General features: G+C 42.8%; 1 protein-coding gene and 1 long non-coding RNA gene across 5 annotated transcripts in view; one reads left to right on the forward strand and one right to left on the reverse strand.

Moving 5' to 3' along the window:
- Window positions 1-20649, forward strand: part of TMEM121 (transmembrane protein 121) — a 408432-nt gene that overhangs the window by 128445 nt on the left and 259338 nt on the right. The window lies entirely within an intron of this gene.
- The window catches only part of LOC141117160 (uncharacterized), a 150438-nt gene continuing 142773 nt past the window's right edge, over window positions 12985-20649 (reverse strand). Inside the window, exon 4 of the long non-coding RNA XR_012237112.1 lies at window positions 12985-15287. This is a non-coding gene — a long non-coding RNA (uncharacterized lncRNA). The remainder of the gene's footprint in view (window positions 15288-20649) is intronic.

Here is a 20649-nt window from a genome sequence, read left to right on the forward strand (position 1 = left end):
GGTGATCCATTGTGAGTGACAAGTAATATGGCAGGGTATCGCCATCTATAGGTGATTTTTTGGTTATTGAGTTCTTTGGTGATGGTCTTTAGTTGTCTCCTCATCTGAAGAATGTACTGTGACAGATCTACAAAGATTTGTAGCCCTTCCTTTGGGGCTGGGAGGTTAGAGAGTAGTCTCATTAGAGAGTAGTTGTTCTTTCACCAGGAAAAAGTGAATTCTCATAAGGACATCCCTGGGGACTGTGTCTGCCAGGTGCAGGGGCTTAGGAATTCAGTGGATGCGGTCAATGGTCAGTTCCACTGGTGACAGGCCAGGTAGTATAGTGGAAATTAAATTGGGGGCATATTGCTGTAGACCCTGAGAGGGTACTGATTCGGGCACTCCATGTTTTACATCGTTGTGCCGTGAGCGGTCCTCTAGGTCCACTAACTTTGCATTTATCCATAGTGCGTCCTCTTTGGAGTCAAGTCATTGACTGTGTTTGTGCATTCCTCCATTTTGCCCTCCTTGTATTGGACCCTATCACCCATTTGTTGAATGTCATTGGAGAAATTATGTATGAGGGAAGAAAGATGAGACATGAGGGAGGATTGGAGTGAGAGGAGCATGTCCTTCATAGTGGAATCCAGGACAGGTTGCCCAGTAGTAGGGAAAGAGGCAATGGATGATTGTAAAGGATTGTCTGCATATAATGGGAGAGCATCTGTACTCACCCCTGTGGCCTGATGGTGAGGAGAATCCATCCTCATTCTGGCTTTGGTCTGGGCTTCCCGTTGTTGGGCTGTTAGGAGTGGATTCCCCTTGTGAAGTAGGCGACTTTCCACCTTTTGTTTCTTGGGTGTCTGCATCCAGCAGATCTGTGTATGATGCCAAGAGAGCTGTTACTCAGGTCCCTGGTACCATCTTGGGCCTTCTCATTCAGCAACGTCGACTGGAGAAAGAAAGCTGTTCATTTTTTAGGGCGATACTCCTCTTTCCTTTTGCGGGAAAGCATTCCCCTGTGATTCCAGGATGTCAGTGGGGAGAAGCTGGCTCGGTAAGTGGTGATTCTTTCGCTGGTGTGCTGTATGTCGCTGGTCCATGGCCCTGAGCTCGGGCTTAAGCAGCCATCTTCAAGCGCTTGCAAACCATGCCCTCAGATCTATGTTTTTCTTTAACAATATTTGATGCAATATTTGTCAAGACGCCTCATGTATTCAGTTTCTCACCCTCATCTTGGTTGGTATGTTCAAACTGGTACATGAGGTCAGAGGCTTTTTCTGTTCTCTCGAACCCATCTTGCAGGCTACCGAATTAGTTATAAGCAGTACAGTCCTGTTAAGTTTAAGGTTGCAAATAGCTTCTGAGGCAGGCACCCTTAAACTCTTGGTGATTCTCTGCTTTTTTGGGGCCTTGGGAATATCTCATTCATCTAAGGCTTGCATGGCTTGTTTACTCTTCTTACACTTTGCCACAAAATCTCCCAAGGCGGCAAAGTATTCCAGCCCTATCATGGCTATAGGCACCTGTAGAGTGACCTCTTCTGTTGGAGCTGCTTAAATCAAATTTTCTGGGCTGATGCCTGGTAAATTCAGCTGGACCAGGTGGGCCTCAACTTTGCTGGAAAGCTGCAAACTAGTCCCTCTAAAGCAGGCAGGGATCTCCCATCTCCACTCTAGTAGGACATAAGTGTGAGAGGTCCCTTGATCTGGTTTCAAGTACCCCACACACCTTCTGATCAGCAACTAGCGCCATCACAGCTTGGTAGATCTGCTCCTCAGTCCAGGCTTCTCCAGGGATGTTGAGCACCACACTTGACTCCCGGCAGCCATTTTCCTCTTCGCACCACTGGCTTGCGGCCACAGAATCCATCTTGATGGTTCTTGGAGTGTTGTCTTGTCGATTCGCTTGTAGAACAGAGTATCCTGGAAGAGCCCCTAGGTGTAGCACCACCCCCGAAGGAGCCGCTTGATAATTTTGGGTCCCCTGTTCTGAGTCTCAACTCCAAGAACATCCTCAGCTCCACTGACACACCTGGTTTAAAGTAAAACACTGTAGGTACATATAAAGACACCAATAGAAAATACCTTTTTCCTGGTTATATTTAAATTCAAAGAATGAACACACAGACTTAGAAAGAAACATACTTTTTTTATATTGGCAAGAGCTTAGTATACACAGTAGTAGAACATACATGCTCACACAGCAAATGAAGTTGAACATTGTCTGCTAGACAGAGTAGACTAGAACTACTAAGGTCAGCTTATATATCTCTAAATGGAAACAATACTGGTATTAGCAGGTCAGCAATAAACAGTGTAAATTTATATTAAATAATTGATGTTACCGTTATGCCCTGTACACACGGTCGGATTTTCCGACGGAAAATGTGTGATAGGACCTTGTTGTCGGAAATTACAACCGTGTGTGGGCTCCATCACACATTTTCCATCGGGTTTTCTGACACACAAAGTTTGAGAGCAGGCTATAAAATTTTCCGACAACAAAACCCGTTGTCGGAAATTCCGATCGTGTCTACACAAATCCGACGCACAAAGTGCCACGCATGCTCTGAATAAATAAAGAGATGAAAGCTATTGGCTACTGCCCCATTTATAGTCCCGACGTACGCGTTTTACGTCACCGCGTTCAGAATGATCGGATTTTCCGACAACTTTGTGTGACCGTGTGTATGCAAGACAAGTTTGAGCCAACATCCGTCGGAAAAAATCCTAGGATTTTGTTGTCGGAATGTCGGATCAATGTCCGACCGTGTGTACGGGGCATAACTCTGGTTTAGAATCTACTATAAGGGATTGACTGGGATATAGCGTCTGAAATAAATAGGGGGTGGTTTTGAATTCCCCCTATTTTAAATATAAATATGTATTATCTTTTTTGTTCCTATAGTTAGCTAGTCTATCAAAGCTCTAATAATATAAATAGTGATGATATAATAACAGTATTATCTATAAAATAAACACAATGCTCAAGGAAGCGCAAAGGTCTTATTTATTTACAAAGAAAGTAAAATATTAACACAGAAAACGAAAAGAATAATACAAAACATATAAAAACAAGGAGCAGTGTTCTGTGTCTCCTAAGTGGACCTCAAGGAGAAGAGAGCTTTCATCGCTGACCTTTGCATTTTAAAGCACACTCAGACACAACCCACACAAACACCTTCTGCCCACCCATGTAGTCCTCTGTCCAATGAGCTACAGTCAGTAAGCTATAAGAGGATGTCCTTCCTAATCACCAGGAAGTATGTTATAAGCCGAACATCCTCCAGGAAGTATGTTGCTGTCTTTCACTAGGGGTCAGTATTACGCTGTGAACAACTGCCTGGACCCAAGTCAACATTCCCATCCACATCTGTTTTTTTTTATCCTATTGCAGAACTGTAAATTGGTCACTTTAATCTCCGCCTCATCAGGAGATCTAAGGTGAAGCTTTCTTATCTCCATGCCCCACGACTAGGGGGTATGTGTGAATTCTGTTTCAGAGGCAAGATTCTGGTATTCAGTCTTTTGTTACACACACACACCCTGCTGTGTAATCTGATTCTCCTGACATTCTGGGACTTACAGCGGGCTAGATGGCTCTCTGATAACAATGTCTCAACAGTTCAGAAACATCTGATATATAGAAAAAATGTTGCGCATTCCAACATATGCCGCTTTGTGCCTGAATGGCACACCATCACCCTTCTTCAGAGACAGCCTCCATGGAACAGTCCAGAAATGTCTGACCTAAAGACGTGCTTCCCCACGTGTGCTGCTTTGCCCCTGAATGACACACCACTACCATTCTTCAGCAGCAACTTCCATAGAACCATTCCATGTCTTCTCCTTATTGGCATCTTCACGATAGGGTCTGCTACAGGCAAGGGGTATCCATTCATTCACCATTCATTAACACACACTCAGAAGCATACATTGACCAGCTTTCAGATACAGAACCTTAAGGAGGGCCTTATCCAACCATATTACTAACCTAATACATGTATAACAGCACACCCATCAAGATGTTATCATAATATATACTTTATATATACTGTATATGTTGAGCCTAGTGACCATTTGATATGTTCCTATCAGTACATGACCTACCAAATTCGGCATCTCACTCCCAACCTCCTATAACCCTCCATTGTATATACGGGATTAGGCTGGCTTCCTCAGTATGGCCTTTTCTACTGCAATTTTGGCATGCCAGAGGTACTTCAGGACTCCTAATTGCCAGCAAAGTCTCTAACTTGTATAAAAAGACCTTCCCATCAATTCACCCCTCAACTCACATAGACAGATGCCAGACCTTCTTTCTTAAATAAATGTTGAGTCCAACAACACATACCAACTTGAACCACTGAAGAATAAGTAAAATCAAATATTTCAAAATGCCATTTGCCTTACTGGAATATCCAAATATTGCCTCCTACCAGTACCCTCTAGCATCGTTCTAGTTAATGCGCTACCTCCTATATTTTATTCTGATCATGGTAAATGACTATAGTATTGCTATAGTTTCCTCATAAGGTTCTCATCAAAGAAAGGACAAAAAAAACAAACTCTTATATAGCCTAAATAATACACAGGTGCTTCATTCCTGGCAATGCTCTCCCCATGCAGAACACAGAGTGAAGCATCTTCACAACATTTCTTATTCGCCACTGTGTTTTGGTCTGGCATACAAAGAACATCATGGTCATGCCTCCGACAGCGGGAAATATCACCATGCTTCCAGCTCCCCTCCTCTCTAATTAATGTGGGTAACTTAGCCTTCAACAAGGCAGATTCCCCAACAAGTAAGCCCATTGACACCACTGAATATACAGACTGAGTCTGCACTTCTGTATATGATCAACGAGGAAGCATAACAACTTTCATATTCCAAACTTGTACAGCCCACCCAGGTATTCAACCACCACTCTGGATTAGTGAAAGCAATGTGTTTAGGCAAAATCTTACTGAAATGGGATGCTAACTCATAAGGCCACTGCTCCTCATACAGAGACTGCAGCTTGATGTTGGTTGATAATTCCAACTGTCCTTGCATGCATGCCAGAGCCCATGATACATTTTTACCCTGTACTACCACACTCTTGACCAACCTCTTAAAATGGTATATAAAATCTTGAGCCACCTTAACCTGGGTCTCCCACCCATTGTCTCCCACCAGTATTTAGCCTGTACAAATTTCAAGGTACCCTGAACACCCATGTGGCTTCTCCTTCTGTGATCCTCTCAGGCTAAATCCTTTTGATTATGGAAGGGCACAACAAACCACAAGCCAAGTACACACTACTAGTTTTTTTGATTCAACCCAGCGGGCTGAACAAAAAAAAAAAAACTGAGCTGTATTAACAATCCGATGTTAGTACAGCGATCTCCCCTGCTGTGCTGTTGTGTTCTGACAGGGGGACGCCCCCCCCCGCCAGAACACGCTGGTCAGAGTTCTCAGCCATTGAGATGGCCAGGGGCGTAACTACCACCATAGCGACCCATGCGGGCGCTATGGGGCCCGCAGCCGAGTGGGGCCCAGTGAGGATAAGAGCACCGCCGGCACAGTCTTCCAGCCAGGGAAAGAGTGAGGAAAGGAAGAGGCGAGCTGTCCGTATCAGCAGAGAGCTGAATTGCCCGATGTAAGAGCTTTCGTTAGAACTTCCAGTGTTCCCGGTGCTCACGTCACATAGCTCCACCTTTTGGCCCGGTGCCTTTGATAGACAGAACGCCGATCCAATGCGGGACATGTGACGTGGGGCTATGTGACGATGAGCCCCGGGAAGACAGGAAATTCAAATGAAAGCTATTAGAGCGGGCAATCCCGCTCTCTGCTGATCCGGGTGGCTTGCCTCTTCCTCTGCATAGGTGGGGCTGTATGGGGCACAGGCAGACCAGGCTGTATTGGGCACAGGTCACGCTGTATTGGGCACAGGTCACGTTGCATTGACACTAGGGCAGCTGAGGGGGGGGGGGGCTGTTTTCAGGGGGGCCCCATACAACATTTTGCTATGGGGCCCTGCTATTTCTAGTTACGCCCCTGGAGATGAATGATAAGAAAGGACTAAAAAGCACAATACAATCCACCACAGTGTGTGAAATAATCAGTCCATATATCCGGTCCGCATAAATCTTCAAAGTGTGGAAAAATGCATGCTTGCAAAAACGGTGATTCCAGGAGCCCACCACCACGGTAACAAATGGCCTCTCACCTGATGTAATGGACCCTTTGATTATAGAGGGTCAGAAAACGCCTTTTTCATAAACCAATAGGTATGCAGCATATCAGTCAGGGACCAGGTACAAGACACTCCAATACGGCCATATAAAATAAAAGTGGCAAAAGGATAGTGCTCTCCGTTTGGTTACCTCTTTATTCAATGTATAAAATAGAAACACTCACATATGTAGTACTTGATACAGGCAGACAAGCGAAAAAAGATCCTCCGATCTTCCGAACAGCTTAGCAGATGTTCCTCGTTCAGAACTGCTCTTTGATTGAGCTCAAGACCTAATCCTTATTTCGCTCATCTGTTAAGCACGGGGTAGGTGTCCTTAACACCGGCAAGAGGTCAGGTGAACCCGTTTTTACCTCCTGTTCCTCAAAATTATGTTACTCCCAGGCCTGCCTCACCACAACATCATAGGGTGTCCACCTGACTCCTATCAGGGCTGTCTCCTTTGCAAGCTCAACTACCTTGTTATTGCCCATGGCAGCCACTCTCTGAGGCTCAGCACTCACTCTTTTCCATATATTTCTGAGCACCAAACTATGTACCAAGTTTTTCGCAGAAACAGGTTTCTGGTATGCAATCTTTTGTCACACACACCCTGCTGTGTAATTTGATTCTCCTGGCATTCAAAGACTTAGACCCCTTTCACACTGAGGCAGTTTTCAGGCATTTTAGAGCTAGAAATAGCGCCTGTAAAGCACCAGAAAACTGCGTCCCATGCCTCCCGAGTGTGAAAGCCTGAGTGCTTTCACACTGAGGTGGTGCGCTTGCTGGACGTTAGGAAAAGTCCTACAAGCAGCATATTTGGGGCGGTGTGGGAGCGCTGCCCCACACCGCCCCTGCCCATTGGAATGCATGGGCAGCTCTTCAGAAGAGCTGTAACACGGGCGCTTTTAACCCCTTCTTGGGGGTTAAAATCGCCCCGCTAGCGGCCGAAAAGCTCAGCTTAAATAGTGGTAAAGCGCCGCTTAAACGGGTGGCGCTTTGCCGCTAATGTGGCTGCAGCCTCAGTGTGAAAGGTTTCTGACAGCAGGCTAGATGGCGCTTCGATAACCAGGTCTCAACAGTCCAGAAATATCTGACATATAAAAAAAAGTTGCACCTTCCAACAGCGTCTATTAAGAGGTACCTATTTGGCTTAAAAAAAAGGGGTAAGGTATCAGGGCAGCAACTGTTAGGGGCAGTCCATAGTCTTGATTCTAAAGCCAGCTAAGCATCAGAGCCCACTGGTGCACGTTAATGCCATTAATAAGGCCTGCGGGCAGTATTAAATCTGAGGTAACTGGAAGGTAGCTCCTAATGGCTCAGTCACTAATGGTAACAAGTAGTGGCCACAAAGCCTTCTCACCAGACCCAGTGGCACAACAGCAGTTGTACACTGTACAGGGCTGGGGGTTGCAGTCCAATATTTGTTATAGGCAGCCTGTCTCTGGGGACTAGGGTTGCCACCTTTTCTTCAAGCCAAAACCGAACACTTCAGGGGGCTTGGCATTTTTTTTGTAGCATACACTATGAGATTGTAAAATACCTGGGACACCTCTGTGTGCCCTAGGGGAGTAGCAATGCGGCACACGCAGCGTTGAACAGTGGGTGTAGCCAATTGTATATAGTGCAGGTGTGTGTAATGTACAATATAATGTATATATAGTGTGTAATGTTTGGTGGGGAGCCTCCCAGTGTAATTTTGGGGGGAGGTCTCCTGGTGTAGTATGGGGGGAACAGGGGAGAGGAGGGGGGCTGACAGAGAGGAAGGGGGCTGACAGAGAGGAGGGGGGGCTGACAGAGAGGAGGGGGGGCTGACAGAGAGGAGGGGGGCTGACAGAGAGGAGGGGGGCTGACAGAGAGGATGGGGGCTGACAGAGAGGAAGAGGGCTGACAGAGAGAAAGGAGGCTGACAGAGAGAAAGGAGGCTGACAGAGAGGGGGGGGGCTGACAGAGGAGGGTGGCTGCGATCATACCTTTGGGTTCCTGCTGTGCGGAGGAGGTCTTGGGCTCCCCGGTCACCTCAATACCTTGTCTCCCCAGCTGTGGTGGAGCAGGAAGAGGACAAGGCCCCATGAGGTGAGGAGCTACACCGACTAGAGTGAGATTCGGACCGTGATATGGAGGGCTGTCTGTAGTGACACTTGATCGCTGGAACATTGTGTGTGCAATGATCGTATACATAGGAGAAGCCCCTGATCTGCCATTTGGGAGATAAACAGGAAGTATACACATAATGGGAGCCATGTGTATGAAGGGGGGAGGGGCACTGACACTACCATCTCCTCCACAGCATAATGGAGCAGAATGGTGCACAGTCGCCACGAACACAGAGTTACGGGGCAGAGGAAGGGACAAACTGGGAGACAGACAGGTGCTGGATATATGTTGTGCCTGGGTTTCCAGGGGACAGAAACCCAGGCACAAGTTGCCAAACCCGTACTGTGCGGGTCAATCCCGCACGGGTGGCAACTCTACTGGGGACTACATGTCCTATGATGCTCCTCCCCTGCTTGTTGGTCTCTCGCTGTTAGGAGACAGGGGGGAGAAGAGTACACACAGTCCTCTCTTGTGATTGAACTCTGCGCTGCTGACAGGAGGAGGTGGGGGGGCAGCGGAGCCCACACAGGCTTCCTGCAGCTTACCTTTCCCTTGTCACAGTACAGCTGTTTACACAATAAACTGGTGGAGAGGGTAGGCAGATGAGCCAGGGGAAGGGGGTGAGGGGATGCATGCAATTTGGCTTTTCCTTAAAGGGGTTCGTGTTTTTTCACCTTAATGCATCCTATGCATTAAGGTGAAAAAACACCTGTACGTGACCGGCCCCCAGCACCCCCCATTTTACTTACCTGAACCCTCAAACTTGTCCCACGGGGATGCGTCGTCTCTCTGCTAGGGGGTTCTCTGGCTGTTGCTTGGATAGATTGATAGCAGCACAGCCATTGGCTCCCGCTGCTGTCAATCAAATCCAATCATGCGGCCGCCGGAGGGCGGGGCTGAGTCCTTCTATGGACACCGAATGCTGGGCTCTGGAGCGCGCCCGCAAGGTAACCCCCCAGGGGAGCGCTTCTCCCAGGGGGTTATCTGATGCGGGGAGGAGCCGCAAGAGCCGCCGAGGGACCCCAGAAGAGCAGGTTTGGGGCCACTCTGTGCAAAATCAGCAGCACAGTGGAGGTAAGTATGATATGTTTGTTATTTAAAAAAAAAAAAAAAAAGAACCCTTAGTATCATGTTAACATTCATTCCTTTTTTTCCAGTTTGTAAGGACTATTATGGTACCATAGTGATTGCAAGCAGTGATGATGTGGTATGCTTCTTGTGCCGACTGTGCCTCCTTCTCTTCAGCACATCTGTAGGTCAGACAGCAGGCTCTGTGAAATGTGTGACACAGCAGTGCATATTCTTCAGGCATAGTATTCGTGAATATGTGCAGAATTCAAGGATGTAAATGTGTGGGGCTCTTCAAAATGTAAGTTTTTAAAATTCAAAATTATTCAGATTAATAGGAATAGGCTATAAATAATTTAAATTCAGTGTGGAAATGAACATATGTGTAGCACTCCCCTTGCAGGAGCCGCTTTTGTTCAGTCCGTTACTCTGCCTCTCAACCCTAATAACAGCCTCAGTCCCCTCTGGCACACCTGTCAATAGTGTAAGTGCAATGACCAATGAGAAACACACACATTATGATAAAACACAGGAATTGTCGTTACTGCAATATTTCTGTGTAAGAATAACAAACAGTAACCATATATATTCAGGTAAGCAACTAGAGAGCAATAACTGAGATTTAAGAGAAATATAGCTCTCAATCCTATATTTAAGCTGCTTTTAGTGGATTCCAAACCCGAGAATGTCCCCAAGAGCAGAAACACACTTAAATGGTAAATAAAGCACAATATGACACTTTAAATCGGATTGGTTACCCTTACTTAGGTTGGCTCCATGAGTCCAGGCAGGAGGAGAGCAGAGGGATGATCCTCTTTGTGTCATGCCTCTCTCTCCTGTCCCCTGACACCACAGGCCCAACTTTAAACACTTTATTTAAAATCAACATGCAATGGCTTAACCTCCTAGATAAGCTGTCCTACACAAGCCAACTGCATATACAAAGCCCTAAATATGTGTGTGTGTGGATCCGTATGACACTAGCAGCTTCAGTTCTTTTGAAGAAAAGATAAAACTTTGTGTCTTCAGCTAGCCACTTTCGTTGGTGCACTTAACTGCTTGCCGACCAGACGCGGCAGTTTTACTGCGGCAGAATGGCATGGCTAGGCAAAACGACGTTACCTTACATCGCTTCACCTTTTGCCCACCAGAGCCGATGTGATCACCCGTGACAGAGCGAGATCCTAACTCTGTGTGTGTAAACACACAAATCCCTGTTCTTTCAGGGGAGAGGAGACAGATTGTGTGTTCATACTCGGTATGAACACTGATCTCTCTCTTCCCCTAGTCAGTCCCATCCCCCCTACAGTTAAAACACACCTAGGGAACACAGTTAACCCCTTGATCGCCTCCTAGTGTTAACCCCTTCCCTGCCAGTGACATTTATACAGTAATCAGTGCATTTTTATAGCACTGATCACTGTATAATTGTCAATGGTCCCAAAAATGTGTCAAAAGTGTCCAATTTGTCCGCCCCAATATCGCAGTCCCGATAAAAATTGCAGATTGCCGCCATTACTAGTAAAAAAAAAATAATAATAATAAAAATGCCATAAATGTATCCCCTATTTTGTAGACGCTATAGCTTTTGCACAAACCAATCAATATACGCTTATTGCGATTTTTTTTTAACCAAAAATATGTAGAAGAATACATATCGGCCTAAACTGAGGAAAAAAATTTTTTTTTTTTTTTAAATGTGGGATATTTATTATAGAAAAAAGTAAAAGATATTGTGTTTTTTTCAAAATTGTCGCTCGTCTTTTGTTTAAAAAAATAAAAAACGCAGAGGTGATCAAATATCACCAAAAGAAAGTTCTAAAAAAGGACATCAATTTTGTTGGTACAGCATCGCACGACCGCGCAATTGTCAGTTAAAGCGACGCAGTGACGTATCGCAAAAAATGGCCTGGTCATTGAGCAGCCAAATCATCCGGGGCTGAAGTGGTTAAACTCCTGGATAGCAGAGCCAAACAGCACAACTGACCCAGATTATCAAGTGAAGCAGGCAGGATGTTTCTCAGCAAGGTGAAAGGACAATTGAAGAATGAAGATTCATATCTAATATTCTTGTATCTCAAGGTCGTTTCTGGATGAATAGCATTGATAGTCAAACTGACTTAAAACAAAGTGTGAGTTTATTGTCACACAGTTGGCATCATAAATACACTGTAAAAAGTATAATAGTTCAGTTCAGTGTGGGTAAAAATATATTAAATAGAATAAATTGTTATAAAGCTGTAATAAGCTTATGAAAGCATGTGTACTTCATGGCTGCTGCCTTCTGTCCATGCTGTCTTGTGTGTGCCAAGAAGAAGCATATTGGGTGTGTGTGTGTGTGTGTCTGCCCGACCTTCAATATGGAAGCGTTGGCTTTATATGTTACATGTGAACGTCATAACCTCACAAAAACATAGAACCTTATATGGCATTTTCATTTCTGCTAACTTCAGCAATATGCTATACAAAAGTAGATACTAACTCAGAGAGTCATATGGAGCTTGACTGACAATCCCACACGTAACATTTGTAGTAATGTGCAGATCATGTAATGTCATATAACCAAACATCTACATAATATGAATACTTATTAATATGACTGAGACTACACTAAACTTAACTTAACAGGATATAAACCACAATGTATTATTCCTTTAGCTATGTAGACACATGTCTATTTTTGTCTTCTCATGACATTCTATACCAAGATACCTTATATGTCGTTCTCATACACCAGAAACTTATTACTAACTCAGCTTTAGATGAGGATATATTTCACTGAACATTTGATCAAGGTCATTCACACATACTATTTATTATGACTAATCATAAAACCAAATATGTTTTGCAAGCTTGCCATGAATATAATATAACACTTATAAGTGCCAAATTATTAATTTGGAATAATATTCTAACAATCCCCCCTGAATTATGATTAATCATAGTAAATTAAATTTATTACATTCAAAATCATTCATATCACATATACACATCAAATGATCGGACACAATATTCATCAGAGCTGAAGCAGCTAGAAATAACTCTCCTTCTAATCGCTTATCTCTTTACTTTTAACTCCTCTTAGATCTATCTCTTCAATATCTTAAAAATAATGGTATAGATTTTAAAAATGTATAACATAATGATGACTAATATCAATAATTATTAATAATAATAATCATAATAATAATTGTTAATATTAAAATAAGTAAAGGATGCAATAATATATTTCCATATTTGTGCCCAAATAATATTTTAGCTCTTTGGAAATATACTTTACACTCTAAAACTTGTCATAACTTTTCATAGTTCTTTCAAGAGTGATATGTTTCTTAAGTTATGAACAAAAGATGTTCTATTAACTAGAATGATTGTGCAGTTTTGTTTTTTTTTTTTAAATCAGAAAATTCTTTATTGAGCCACAAAAGACAAGTTACATAGTAGACAATCAAGCATTAAATATGACATCATATATGTTGTGAACTCAGATCATTCAATGCTTTCTTGACCATGTGTATTCAATGTAAATAAAGATTGTTACAGCAGTGGCATCAAATAGGTTTTACATTTATATAACAACAAACCGTATTGTGTAAGAGAACAAAAATTCTCCCACCCAACACAGCTACCAGATGACAAACTGGTCATCTAACCATAAACCTTGCTCCTGGTCTGCACAATTAGGTTCAGTCTCCCGGATACACAGCATAAATACACCAATTACCGCCTCTGTCAAACAAGCAGTATACACTTAAACTTGAAATATTCTGTGCATAATTAATTGTGGGGGTGCCAATCCCGGGGAGTCCAACCAAGGTTGCCATATAGAATTAAATTTTCGAGATGCATTTCTATGCTGATATGTTAGATGTTCTCTGATAAGGATATAATTTACCTGTTCTATCCATTGTTTTTTGGTTGGAACATTTACAGATAGCCAGAATCTGGCCACCAACTTACGGGCCAGATATAATAATCTGATTATTGCTATATTATTAGGAGGGGGTTATATTTCTTCATCAATTGCTCCCAAAATACATATCAGGGGATCCAAGGGGACCCTAATTTGAAATACTAATGAAATTGTATCGGTAACATCCCCCCAATAACAGTGTAATTTGGGGCAGCGCCACATCAAATGAATCAGTGACCCCTCTTCTCCACACCGTTTAGGGCACAAGGGAGAATCCCTTCTGCCCCATCTATGTAATTGTATTGGCGTACGATAAGCTCTGTGTTTGTGATACAGAAGTTAATGGCCCTGTCTGAAGGCATGTGTCCCAGATATCTTCGCTCACCTCTCCCAGGTCCTCTATCCATCTACGTCTGCATGGTAAATTTGCAGTGTCTTGTATAGCAGAGAGCAAATGTGAGTAAATGTGAGATATAAGACCCTTTTTTTCCTGACCATAGAAAATGTCATTTATTAGGGGATGGGTAACAAGTACAAGAGCAGCTGACCAGCTTTGAATCTGAAGGGCATGGCGTAACTGAAGATATCGGTAAAATTGATGTCTGGGAAGCCCAAATTCCGATTGCAACTCCATAAATGGTTTTAAAATATTTTGGTGAAATAATTGAGAAATATTATGAATTCCGGCATTCCTCCACAATTGGAAACCCTCCAGTTTATAGACTTCTGCTAGGTTCGGATTGTTCCATAGAGGGGTCTCTGCTAGGAAGCCCAGAACTTGTAATTTAGATTTGACCGTAGACCATAATTTTTTGAGAAGAACTATGGTGGGGGCCGTTTGTGGCAGGTATAACAATCCCGCCTCCAAAATTGCCAGCACCGATGTATTTAATGTTCCAGTTCGCAGCATGCTTTCAACCGAGTCAAAATCGTTTAGCAATCCAAGACCACTCAAATGTTGCAATTGAGAGGCATAAAAATATAGTTTAGGGTTGGGAACCGCAGCTCCACCCCGATCTTTACCATACTGCAAGGTGGAAAGACTTATTCTAGCAACTTTTTTCCTCCAAATTAGGGATCTAAACAATGTCTCAATACGATTAAACCACTGACGGGGTATCCATTGTGGAGAATTGTGCATAATGTATAGAAGCTGAGGTCCCCAGAACATTTTGATTAAATTTATTCTACCAATTACTGATAAGGGGAGCTTACACCAAGTATTGCATGTCATTTGAAGTCTTTTGAAAAGAGGTAGTAGATTATCTTCTAAGTATTTTTTTGGGTTGACTGACACATGTATTCCTAGATATTTAAATGAGGAGACCACTTTAAGCGGTCTTGCACTAACCGGCAGATCAACCATTGGCTCATCTACCGGAAGAATGAAGGATTTACTCCAATTAATGGAGAATCCCGACAATGAACCAAAATGTTGTATTATCTCCATCACATTCGTAAGTGAGGCCTCCACATCCCCTAAGTAAAGTAAAGTGTCGTCCGCATAAAGAGAGATCTTATCAGAAATTGGGCCTCTGACAAAGCCCACAATAGACTGTGAGGATCTTACCATCTCTGCCAGTGGTTCAAGGGGATTGTGCAGTTTTAACCTAAAAATATTCAATATATGGATAAGGAAAATAAATAAAAATAATAATGATAATCCTAACTTAATATGAACATTAATATCAGAATAATTGGATAATCAAAAAATGTATCTGTGGACAAATGTTTCAGTCCTAAATTATTTATCTATAGTAGATAGATAAAGTTTGTTCTGATTCATTTTTTTTTCATGAGATATCTTTCAAATTTCTTCTTCAAGTTCTGTTAGGTTAGAAAAACCTTGTTGAATAAGATAAAACAGTCATCGATATTAAGTATAACTCTTTTGTCCAATATTATTCCCAAGAGGATCTCTTCTTTAACTTTGAATTTCCCGATATTCTCTTTGCTCTTCATATGAGCTTGTTATCCTCCACATTTTTTTGATTTTAGATGCCATATCTGTAAAAGAGATGCAGTATCATTAATTAGGCATAAAATATTTACATTAAATTCTTGTAACTTTTTTTTTTTCAACAAATGTTAAAACATTATGGGACAATAACTTTGTGAATTTGTTAAACTATATGTAAAATAATACTATCTTGTATTTCCTTCAAAGAGAACGTCTGTATGACAATGTACTGTCCTTATCCTGTCTAAGATGGCCTAAACTATAGAATATATGTACTGTGAAGTTTAGGTATGACACGATGCAACACCTCCTTTTGGTCGTGATACAAATCCTTGTTTTCACAAACAAAGAAAGGTTTTGCATCACCCAGAGATGACAATAGACTATGCCTTTGTTCTCATCTCTAAAAGATTAGAAATATGCGTAACTGTATTCTGTGTTGAAGCTCTTATTCTAGTGTTAGACAGTTCTGCAGTAACAAGTACTGGTCCTATGTCCTTCTCTGTTCTTATGCTGGAAACCTGAGATAAAGACTTCTCAGATACAGCTGTATAAACATGTGCTGGTATACATTCCTGAAGATGTCTTCCTTTTACATCTATCTGAATGTGTTTGGATGATAAAGCTCTGAACCATAGAGGATATGTTTTACATAAACAGAATCCACCCTCCAATGGTGCAGATGGATAGCGGCGCTAATTATAACAATGATGGAAAAAAAAAAAAAATAGCTTGAAACCCCACCGTTCTTAGTACCTTGGGGTGAGTTAGAGATGTGCTGAATCTCAAAGGTGATAACTTAGCACTCACTCTTATAACACATATAATATTAGTGATCTAAATGAATAGAACACTCCCGTGTGTACAACAAAATAAATGCCCCCCAATATTCCAACTAATATATGTGATGAATATATATTACCATACACCACGTGAAAAAATACAAATAGTTCCTACAATATATAATCACTTGAAAAATATATAAAAACTAAAAATTAAATAGTATATGAAAAATAAAAATAAAATAATATAATAAATAAATAAAGTCCAAAGTGAAATAAAAAAAATCCAAAAATAGTCCACAAAAATAGTGATAATGTGTGACAAGAAAACACCACTCCAAGAAGAAAGTGCAGGTGTCCTCAAAATCGTTCTGCTGTGATCCGCAAATTTCACCACACCTCAGGGACGTGATTCCACTCCCTTCTGAAATTCAAACTCACCAGCTATTAAGGCCTCCCACTCTCGTGTTTGGTCGAACAGAGCCTCAACCCACTCTCATGGGGGTTAGCATATGTTCCAGATTTCCACTGGTACACACTGGCTTTCCTCCTCATAATCGTGAATTCATATATGAGATAAAAGAAATGCTCCAATAGTGTAGTATCGTTAAAAAGATCAATTTATTCACACTAAACACTAAAATAAATTGATCTTTTTAACGATACGCTATCCATCTGCACCATTGGAGGGTGGATTCGGTTTTTATATGATGTGATATTTAAGTGGCAGCTCTATTTTGTGCTCTCTATTTCATCTAGCGCGGAGTTGGTAGTGCAGGTTTAGGCGGACTCTCCTGGTTACCTTTCAGTTTACAGGATATGTTTTACGCCATTCTTTAAAACTATCTTCCTCGAAAATACCTTTTAGTGAGCAGTCAGGTGTTTGTACAATAATTTTGTTTGATTTTACTATGCTCTCTGTAGCTTTAATTGCATAGTAAACACTTAGCTGTTGATTTACACTAGGGATGAGCTTCAAGTTCGAGTCGAACTCATGTTCGACTCGAACATTAGCTGTTTGCAAGTTCGCCGAACAGCGAACAATTTGGGGTGTTCGCAGGAAATTCGAATGCCGCAGAACACCCTTTAAAAGTCTATGAGAGAAATCAAAAGTGCTAATTTTAAAGGCTTATATGCAAGTTATTGTCATAAAAAGTGTTTGGGGACCCGGGTCCTGCCCCAGGGGACATGGATCATTTCCTGTGTGAAATGGTAAGGGGGTACTTACCCCTACCATTTCACTAAAAAACTGTTCATCCTCTTCTCTTCTTCATTTTCTTCTCCGGGCCGCTCCGCATCCATGCTGGCATGGAGGGAGGCTCCCGCTGTGTGACCGCGTCTCCTTGTCTGACGGTTCTTAAATAACGGGGGGCGGGGCCACCCGGTGACCCCGCCCCCTCTGACGCACGGGACATGATGGGACTTCCCTGTGGCATTCCCCGTGACGTCACAGGGAAGTCCCATCAAGTCACGTGCGTCAGAGGGGGGTGGGGTCACCGGGTGGCCCCGCCCCCGTTATTTAAGAACCGTCAGACGAGGAGACGCCGTCACACAGCGGGAGCCTCTCTCCATGCCAGCATGGATGCGGAGCAGCCGGAGAAGAAAATGAAGAAGAGAAGAAGGAAGAAGAGAAGAGGATGAAGAAGAAGATGAAGAGAAGAGCGGGAGCCTCCCCCCATGCCATGGGTGCGGAGCGGCCCGAGGAGAAGAAGATAGAAGACGCCGCGGAGGAGATGCTGGACGAGAACGCCAGAGGAAGAACCAGAAGAGCCAGAAGAACCAGAAGAAGAAGAAGATGAAGGAAGATAGAAGAAAGAAGAAGCATTTAAATAAAGGAATTGTCAAAAACTGTCTCTTGTCATTTTTAACATTTTTGACAGTTTTTAGTGAAATGGTAGGGGTAAGTACCCCCTTACCATTTCACACAGGGGGGGCGGGATCTGGGGGTCCCCTTGTTAAAGGGGGATTCCAGATTCCGATAAGCCCCCCCGCCCGCAGACCCCCACAACCACCGGCCAGGGTTGTGGGGATGAGGCCCTTGTTCTCATCAACATGGGGACAAGGTGTTTTGGGGGGCTACCCCAAAGCACCCTCCCAATGTTGAGGGCATGTGGCCTGGTACGGTTCAGGAGGGGGGGCCCGCACTCTCGTCCCCCCCTCTTTTCCTGTGGCCTGCCAGGTTGCGTGCTCAGATAAGGGTCTGGTATGGATTTTTGGGGGGACCCCACGCCGTTTTTTTTTTTTTTTTTAATTTTGGCCGGGGTTCCCCTTAATATCCATACCAGACCTGAAGGGCCTGGTATGGAATTTAGGGGGACTCCCACGTCATTTTTTTTTTTTAATTTTGGTTCGGGGTTTCCCTGTGGGGAATTCCCATGCCGTTTTTATCAATGAACTACTGTGTGTATTGTCGGCAATGAAATAGCCGCGGGTAGTTTTAAATGGGTTTTTTCCTTCCAAATGTCATTTTGCTGTCAGACTGTTCTAAACACGGGAAACATGCGCCCCTTTACAGGCATACTATAGACACCCCCCAGGTACGAAATTTAAAGGGATATTACACTTTTATTGTTTGACTTTAAGCATTATTAAAATCACTGCTCCTGAAAAAACGGCTGTTTTTAAAACTTTTTTTTGCATTGATCCATGTCCCCTGGGGCAGGACCCGGGTCCCCAAACACTTTTTATGACAATAACTTGCATATAAGCCTTTAAAATTAGCACTTTTGATTATTCATGTTCGTGTCCCATAGACTTTAACGGTGTTCGCGTGTTCAAGCGAACTTTTTTCCTGTTCGCATGTTCTGGTGCGAACCGAACAGGGGGGTGTTCGGCTCATCCCTACTTTACACCTGACTCAAAAGTTTTTTTCAAAAATGATAAAACTCTGGAGAAATAGCCATTTATTTTCTCCTTACCCTCTTGTAATTGAGACAACGTTACTGAGATGGCATTCTCAGATACATGAGTTTTCAAAACAAAAGATGCTTCAGAACAAACCTCTATTGTACTTAATGCTGGAGCATTTTGCAAATCTTTTTTTCAACACTTCAAAAGCATTTTTCTCATTTGGACCCCATTGGTCAACTATATTACCTTTATTTCTCAAAAGATTATATAGTGGATTAACTTTTTCTGTGAAATGGTGTACAAACTCTTTGCAATAATTTATTTTGTGCAAAAATTGATGCAATGCCTTATGAGTTGTTGGAGTTGGAATTGCAGTTATATCTCTAACTGTTTCTTGCAACAATTGTCTCTTTCCTTGACTAATTTGCATGTGAAGGTATTTCACTTGACTTTTCATCAGCTGAACTTTTGTCAAGTGAACGTATAAGTCTCTTTTCTGAATGTGAATGCTATTAGTTAAAAGGATGGAAAAACGACTATTAGCGATTTCTAGTACAGAGAACACTTTATCCTCAGCATTCAAATTTAACTTTATGTCATCACATGGTGTTGGTAGAGGGGGAGGAGGAACTGACTGGGATGGACGTGCAGTTAGTTCGCTCCTCTGGCCCAGGTAATCGGCTGTAGCAACTTCCAAATGATTCCCTAGATCTCTTCAGATCTCCCATGCAATATGCCTCTCTTGGAATCATCTGCTTTCCATGTCCCTGTATGAGGCTGAACGGAAACGCTAATGAAGCTGGAGTTCCCTAGTGAGCTAGGGTGACTGCTGGATGTCTATCTGGAGACTCTTTTAGGTACACTGGCTGTAAGGATTGGAGAGTACAGAGCGAGGAATTGGTGAGTGTGAGCGGTCGGATCTGAACCTCACCGGGAAAACCCGAGTGGAGCCGAGTGCCGCCAAATCCCATTGAGCCCCACCGAGATACACGTGGGGAGCCGGCTCTCTCTGTGTGGGCTGAGAGCTGTGGGGGGATCGAGGGGGTACTCGTATAGAACCGAGTCTCGTGGATTGTGGAGAGGAGCCTGCCCTATGCCCAGCTGAACCCTGAAACGTATTTCAGGGGATACAGACGAACATTGAGGGGACTAGCTAGGCTTTTTCCCGTGCTCACATAGGGATTACCTCAAAAGCCAGTAAGAAGAGTGGGGCCGTGACAAGGGACTAGGTAAAAGGCGGCTTTTTATATATAACTGTTTTATCATATTGACTGGATATAACACATAAAGTCCCTAGTACTTTGACAGCCTCCAGACAGGAACAATATAGGTCTGCGGAGATAAGATCCATTGGAAATACTAGAACTAAATGTAAATGTTGGTAAAACCAATAAAACTATACGATTGCATATAAAGACATCAATATTAATTTAGGCAAACTTTCGCTTTATATTATATTTGAGGGGTTATAGGTGAGAGCTATACTCCCTCACTCTTAATCTGAATATAATATGCTTCCTAAAAGCACCCAAGCTCAGAAAACAAAAAGAGGATCAACAGGTGGGACACTTAAGAATCCCCACAAACCTGCATCTGCACAAAAGCCAGATATTAAAGGTTTTTTCAGCACCCACAGTCACAAGATCAACAAGAAGGCTCTATAATAACTGAGTTGAATTTTGCATCCCCAGCTAGAGATATAGAGCCTAGAGCAAACGATAGTCCTAGGGGTAATATACACCAGCTTACAATGGATATAGAGGGAGCAGAAGGTGGT

The sequence above is a fragment of the Aquarana catesbeiana genome, linkage group LG13 (genome assembly GCF_042186555.1).
Source record: "Aquarana catesbeiana isolate 2022-GZ linkage group LG13, ASM4218655v1, whole genome shotgun sequence".
Taxonomy (NCBI): Eukaryota; Metazoa; Chordata; class Amphibia; order Anura; family Ranidae; genus Aquarana; species Aquarana catesbeiana.